This window comes from Schistocerca americana, chromosome 1, assembly GCF_021461395.2.
Source record: "Schistocerca americana isolate TAMUIC-IGC-003095 chromosome 1, iqSchAmer2.1, whole genome shotgun sequence".
In the NCBI taxonomy this organism is placed as follows: domain Eukaryota; kingdom Metazoa; phylum Arthropoda; class Insecta; order Orthoptera; family Acrididae; genus Schistocerca; species Schistocerca americana.
The window spans coordinates 623,047,591-623,053,590 of NC_060119.1; positions in this window are offsets into that span (position 1 = coordinate 623,047,591).

The window sequence follows — 6,000 nt, forward strand, 5'->3', positions numbered from 1 at the left end:
CTTTGGCAAAAACATTTGACAGTCGCCAACAGAAACCAAAACATTGCATTAAAAAAAAGCGTTCAGTGCATAGTGCTGTGGAATGCAGAAAAAAACAGCAAATTGGCGCTCATAGGAAGAAGAATAAGACCAAAAATGTAACAGGAGCGTAATATATAAGAAACTGTCTACGCAACCTGTAAGTACAGTTCAAAACATTACTACTTAATAGGAAATACCAACCACCAGAACTGTTTATAACCTATAGGTACAGTGACAAAAATGTAAATAAAATAGCTAACATATGTACATATTACAGGCCACTGATGATGCCTTGCAGAAAATAAAGGCGAAACGCGTATGGCACTAAAATTGTGTTTTATTCAGTTGCTGTCAGACGGTCCATAAGTGAAAATCATCAACACACCGTAGTATTACGCGCAACTGAGGAGGACAGGACCAAAAAATTGAACTTGTAAGTCATTTTCAGCCAGGTTTTCTGATACTCTTGATCACATAGTGCACATTCAGTAACTATATTAAGTACACAGTGCATTAACTGGCTTTCAAGTATTGGATCCCAGCCTAGGGAAACTTTTCAAGCTCTGAAGAAGGATTTGTTCAGAAGCTCATAATCTTATTTGTGTGCCTGTCGATGACTCAGCACCTAAACTGCTCAGTGAGGTGTTACTTTTGCTCCAAAAATTATTCATTAGTCCACACCTATTTATTTAAGTATAAGACAACTTTTTGCTTGGAAACAGTTATGTATTTTTAGCATATAAAGTTATTTTGTCAAGCTGCGAGGATGCAAATTTGTGTATATAAATTATGTTGCAAATAACACCACATATGCAGTCTGAGTAATGTATAATTAAATGTGGTGTCAAACTACTATGGTCAGAGTTACTGTGAGTAATTAACTGTAGCTTGGCTTTATATTAGAACAGCTACTGTTGGTTGTGAATTTAGATGATATTTCAGAGGTCCCTGGCCACTGCAGAAGCAATGGTGTTCAGCAGAGCTAGGAGTGACAGACAGGTGTACGCATTTTTCAGCTGCCTGAAGACATCCAACTATGAATTCTATATTCACAGAAGATAATTAGATAATTTAAGTGCTCCATGTAACAATATCATATTACAAATAATTGAAAGTAAGTCAGTTATGCTGGTTAACATGCCAAAGCAATGTTGGCTTGCACCAGATTATAGTTAAAAACTTCAGTTACATGAAGATTTAGTAATTCGGTTGGGAGTAAACTGTAAGCCTAAGGGCTATAACTGATTTTAGTTGCTGTGAAGTAAAGTTTGCTACAGAAGCTACAATGACTGATGAGTTATTCAAAGTTCATTGACCTTAGCCAGGCACACAGGTCAAAATTAGTCGAAGAGGGATTTGTCTAAAAAGTATCTCATACATTGAAGTTCCTTCTTTCCTTGATACACAGTCATTCCTTTTGTGTGTGGTAACTGAACTTGAAATAATAGCAGTGAGAAACTAGTCAAGTGGAGAATTAATTCTGAAAGTGTAGAAAGAAGATAAGAAGGTGAGAAACTGTTAATATTTACAATAATTTTAATTTTCTTGGTGAAGAAGACAAGGAAAAAACATTTTATTGGTGACTGAATGTTAATGAATGATTGTGTAATTACATTTGTGTTATCATAAGAGTGGTTAAGTAGCTTGAAAAACTACAGGAAGCTTTAAAAGCCTACAAAATAAGAAGAATTTAGAAGAACTAGGAAAGAATTAGTAATATGCTGAGTATTGTTGAAACTAAGTAATAATAAAATCAACAACTGCTTAGCATGTCTAAATAATGACATAGCTGACATATTGTCATCAAGTTTTAAGGAAGGAAGAGGATTCTTCTAAAAATGGAAGACCAATAATATTTGCTTTGACTGGAAGTACACTCCTGGAAATGGAAAAAAGAACACATTGACACCGGTGTGTCAGACCCACCATACTTGCTCCGGACACTGCGAGAGGGCTGTACAAGCAATGATCACACGCACGGCACAGCGGACACACCAGGAACCGCGGTGTTGGCCGTCGAATGGCGCTAGCTGCGCAGCATTTGTGCACCGCCGCCGTCAGTGTCAGCCAGTTTGCCGTGGCATACGGAGCTCCATCGCAGTCTTTAACACTGGTAGCATGCCGCGACAGCGTGGACGTGAACCGTATGTGCAGTTGACGGACTCTGAGCGAGAGCATATAGTGGGCATGCGGGAGGCCGGGTGGACGTACCGCCGAATTGCTCAACACGTGGGTCGTGAGGTCTCCACAGTACATCGATGTTGTCGCCAGTGGTCGGCGGAAGGTGCACGTGCCCGTCGACCTGGGACCGGACCGCAGCGACGCACGGATGCACGCCAAGACCGTAGGATCCTACGCAGTGCCGTAGGGGACCGCACCACCACTTCCCAGCAAATTAGGGACACTGTTGCTCCTGGGGTATCGGCGAGGACCATTCGCAACCGTCTCCATGAAGCTGGGCTACGGTCCCGCACACCGTTAGGCCGTCTTCCGTTCACGCCCCAATATCGTGCAGCCCGCCTCCAGTGGTGTCGCGACAGGCGTGAATGGAGGGACGAATGGAGACGTGTCGTCTTCAGCGATGAGAGTCACTTCTGCCTTGGTGCCAATGATGGTCGTATGCGTGTTTGGCGCCGTGCAGGTGAGCGCCACAATCAGGACTGCATACGACCGAGGCACACAGGGCCAACACCCGGCATCATGGTGTGGGGAGCGATCTCCTACACTGGCCGTACACCACTGGTGATCGTCGAGGGGACACTGAATAGTGCACGGTACATCCAAACCGTCATCGAACCCATCGTTCTACCATTCCTAGACCGGCAAGGGAACTTGCTGTTCCAACAGGACAATGCACGTCCACATGTATCCGGTGCCACCCAACGTGCTCTAGAAGGTGTAAGTCAACTACCCTGGCCAGCGAGATCTCCGGATCTGTCCCCCATTGAGCATGTTTGGGACTGGATGAAGCGTCGTCTCACGCGGTCTGCACGTCCAGCACAAACGCTGGTCCAACTGAGGCGCCAGGTGGAAATGGCATGGCAAGCCGTTCCACAGGACTACATCCAGCATCTCTACGATCGTCTCCATGGGAGAATAGCAGCCTGCATTGCTGCGAAAGGTGGATATACACTGTACTAGTGCCGACATTGTGCATGCTCTGTTGCCTGTGTCTATGTGCCTGTGGTTCTGTCAGTGTGATCATGTGATGTATCTGACCCCAGGAATGTGTCAATATAGTTTCCCCTTCCTGGGACAGTGAATTCACGGTGTTCTTATTTCAATTTCCAGGAGTGTACAAAAGAGGCAATTCAAGAACAATATGCAGTTGAAGAAAATGACATGCAATCAAATATTCATCCACTGAAGCGCCAAAGAAACTGGTATAAGCATGTGTTTTCACATACAGAGATATGTAAACAGGCAAAATATGGTTCTGCGGCCAGCAATGTCTATATAAGACAACAAGTGTCTGCCGCAGTTGTTAGGTTGGTTACTGCTACTTCAATGGCACGTTATCAAGATTTAAGTGAGTCTGAATGTGTGTCATAGTCAGTGCATGTGTGATGGGACACAGCATCTCCGAGGTAGCGATGGAGTGGGGATTATCCCGTACAACCATTTCAAGAGTGTGCCGTGAATATGAGGAATCCAGTAAAAAATCAAATATCCAAAGTCACTATGGCTGGAAAAAGATCCTGCAAGAACAGGGTCTCTGACAACTAAAGAGAATCATTCAACATGACAAAAGTGGAACCCTTCCACAAATTACTGCAGTTTTCAATGCTGGGCCATCAGCAAGTGTCAGGGCATGAACCTTTCGATGAAACAACATCAATATGGGCTTTTGAAGTCAAAGGCCCACTTGTGTACCCTTGATGATTGCATGACACAAAGCTTTACGCCTCACCTGGGTTTGTCAACACTGACATTGAACTGGAAACATGTTGCCTAGTTAGACAAGTCTTGTTTCAGATTGTATCGAATGGATGGACGCGTACGAGTATGGAGACAAATTCATGAATCCATGGGTCCTGCAAGTCAGCAGGGGACTGTTCAAATTGGTGGAGGCTCTGTAATGGTGTGGGGCATGTGCAGTTTGAGTTATATCGACTCCTGATACATCTAGATAGGGCTCTGACAGGTGACATGTACTTAAGCGTCCTGTCTGATCACCTACATCCAGTCATGCCCATTGTGCATTCTGATGGACTTGGACAATTCCAGCAGGACAATGCAACACCCCAAATGTAGAAATGCTACAGAGTGGCTCCAGGAACACTCTTCTGAGTCTAAACATTTCCGCTGGCCTTCAGACTCCCCAGACATGAACGTTATTGAGCATATCATGGATCGAAATCTACATCTACATCCATACTCTGCAAGCCACCTGACGGTGTGTGGCAGAGGGTACCTTGAGTACCTCTATCGGTTCTCCCTTCTATTCCAATCTCGTATTGTTCGTGGAAAGAAGGATTGTCGGTATGCCTCTGTGTGGGCTCTAATCTCTCTGATTTTATCCTCATGGTCTCTTCGCGAGATATACGTAGGAGGGAGCAATGTACTGCTTGACTCCTCGGTGAAGGTATGTTCTCGAAACTTCAACATAAGCCCGTACCGAGATACTGAGCGTCTCTCCTGCAGAGTCTTCCACTGGAGTTTATCTATCATCTCCGTAACGCTTGCACGATTACTAAATGATCCTGTAACAAAGCGCGCTGCTCTCCATTGGATCTTCTCTATCTCTTCTATCAACCCTATCTGGTACAGATCCCAGTATTCAAGCAGTGGGCGAACAAGCGTACTGTAACCTAATTCCTTTGTTTTCGGATTGCATTTCCTTAGGATTCTTCCAATGAATCTCAGTCTGGCATCTGCTTTACCGACGATCAACTTTATATGATCATTCCATTTTAAATCACTCCTGATGCCTACTCCCAGATAATTTATGGAATTAACTGCTTCCAGTTGCCGACCTGCTATATTGTAGCTAAATGATAAGGGATCTTTCTTTCTATGTATTAGCAGCACATTACACTTGTCTACATTGAGATTCAATTGCCATTCCCTGCACCATGTGTCAATTCGCTGCAGATCCTCCTGCATTTCAGTACAATTTTCCATTGTTACAATGTCTCGATATACCACAGCATCATCCGCAAAAAGCCTCAGTGAACTTCCGATGTCATCCACAAGGTCATTTATGTATATTGTGAATAGCAATGGTCCTACGACACTCCCCTGCGGCACACCTGAAATCACTCTTACTTCGGAAGACTTCTTTCCATTGAGAATGACATGCTGCGTTCTGTTATCTAGGAACTCTTCAATCCAATCACACAATTAGTCTGATAGTCCATATGCTCTTACTTTGTTCATTAAACGACTGTGGGGAACTGTACTGAACACCTTGCAGAAGTCAAGAAACATGGCATCTACCTGGGAACCAGTGTCTATGGTCCTCTGAGTCTTGTGGACGAATAGCGCGAGCTGGGTTTCGCATGATCATCTTTTTCGAAACCCATGCTGATACCTACAGAGTAGATTTCTAGTCTCCAGAAAAGTCATTATACTCAAACATAATATGTGTTCCAAAATACTACAACTGATCGATGTTAGAGATATAGGTCTATAGTTCTGCACATCTGTTCGACGTCCCTTCTTGAAAACGGGGATGACCTGTGCCCTTTTCCAATCCTTTGGAATGCTACACTCTTCTAGAGACCTACGGTACACCGCTGCACGAAGAGGGGCAAGTTCCTTCACGTACTCTGTGTAAAATCGAACTGGTATCCCGTCAGGTCCAGCGGCCTTTCCTCTTTTGAGCAATTTTAATTGTTTCTCTATCCCTCTATCATCTATTTCGATATCTACCATTTTGTCATCTGTGCGACAATCTAGAGAAGGAACTACAGTGCAGTCTTGCAATGTGCTGTTCAGAAGAGATCTCCACCTCCTTCTACTCTTACACATTTATGG